This window comes from Microtus ochrogaster, unplaced genomic scaffold (assembly GCF_000317375.1).
Source record: "Microtus ochrogaster isolate Prairie Vole_2 unplaced genomic scaffold, MicOch1.0 UNK31, whole genome shotgun sequence".
Taxonomy (NCBI): Eukaryota; Metazoa; Chordata; class Mammalia; order Rodentia; family Cricetidae; genus Microtus; species Microtus ochrogaster.
The window spans coordinates 1,396,069-1,398,077 of NW_004949129.1; positions in this window are offsets into that span (position 1 = coordinate 1,396,069).

Sequence of the window (2,009 nt, forward strand, 5' to 3'; positions counted from 1 at the left end):
AAAATAGAGTGTATAACGATACCCATTAAGTGTCAAAAAACACCCAGTGTTGACTCTGGCCTCTATACAGGTGATGCACCCACCCAAAAACATGAACACATGCATATAATGTACACACCAAAAACAGCGATTCAGACCTATCCAATATCTAAAACTTTCTTAGTAATTCCACTTGGGTAGCTTGTCTGAACAAGAGCTGGTGTGGTAGTGCACCTAGTCTGTAGCACCAAGAGATCCTCTGTGAGTGTGTTGTAGAGCTAGAGATGGCGCAGCAGTTTCAATTGCTCTTACGGAGAACCTGTTCAATACCTCCATCAGGAGGCTCACAAACACCTGTAACCCCAGCCCCTGGAGATCCAACACCTCTGGCCTCCTGCAAAACTGAACTCAAGTATATGCTCCCCTCAACACACACAAGTAATTAAAAGTAATAAAAGTTAAGAAATGTTACCCGGACCACCTAGTTGGGCATGTAACTCAAGTTCAAGAACAGACGGTTCAAGCCGGGCAGTGGTGGCGCACGCCTTTAATCCCAGCACTCGGGAGGCAGAGGCAGGTGGATCTCTGTGAGTTCGAGACCACCCTGGTCACAGGACACAGGCTCCAAAGCCACAGAGAAACCCTGTCTCGAAAAACCAAAACCAAACAAACAGAAATAGAGTGTTGGTGCTGGAGAGATGGCCCTGTGTTCTCTTCACAGGACCCAGGTTCAATCCCCAGCACTCAACATGGCTGCTAAGGAAAGTCTAACTCCACTACCAGGGCATCTGTTGCCTCCTGGCCTCCACCAGTACTGTCCAAACATGGTGCTCAGAACACCCATACACATAAACAGTTTTTTGTTCTTTAACAAAGAAAATAGAGTGTTGATCATACCCCAGAACTGTGGGGCTCAGAAACACTTTGTAGGGGGTTGTTTGGTTTTTTGAGACAAGATTTCACTACATTGTGTAGCTTTAGAGCCTATCCTGGAGCTTGCTCTGTAGGTGAGCTCACAGAGATCCACCTGCCTCTGCCTCCCGAGTGCTGGGATTAAAGGCATGCGCCACCACCACCAGCTCAGAAGCACTTCTTTCCACAGCACTCTGGGGCTGGAGAGATGAGATGACTTGGGACCTGATCGCATTCTTAGGAATTGGAAACAAGGTGGTTTTCTCCTTTTCTGAGATGGGTTTCTGCTTTTTAGCCCAGCGTGGCCTTGATTTTCCTCCCTCAGGCGTGTCACCGCTGCTGTGACAAAGCCTTTGCATCACCTCTGAATTTCTAAAGTGCCTCTTCAGACAAGCTCTGGGCCGAGTCGTGGGCCTGCTTTCCACAGCTGCAGGTCACTTTTCCTGTTCCACAACCTCCCAGGAATGGAATAACAGTGTCTATGTTGTTGTGCCTACCTTTTTAAACTTGGCATGATGTTTAAATTGTGTTCGTATTGTTAGGGGCTGGGGAATGGCTCAGTGAGTAAGGGAATTTGACCACACACTTGAAATTCTAGTTTGATTCCGCAAACCCGAATAAAGATGAAAGGAGAGACCCAACTCCACCAACTTGTTCCCTGACCTCAACATATTTGCTATATGGCACATCAGACACCCTCAATAATGATGATGATGATGATAATAATAATGATGTACCCCACAATAATGATTTTTTTCATAACATGTTAATGGACACAATAATGATTTTTAATAATAAATATTAGGGGCTAGAGAGATGACTTAATGATTAACATTTGTTGCTCTTGTAAAGGAGCAGGGTTCAATTCCCAGCACCTACTTCAAATCCATCTATAACTCCAGATCCCAGAGATCTAATACCTTCTCTGACTGCCTCAGCCACCAAGCACTCAAATGTGCACAAACATACATGGAGGCAAAAAACTCATATACATAAAATTAAAACTATAAAACAACCCAGGCAGTGGTGGTGCACGCCTTTAATCCCAGCACTTGGGAGGCAGAGGCAGGCAGATCTCTGTGAGTTCGAGACCAGCCTGGTCTACAGAGCTAGTTCCA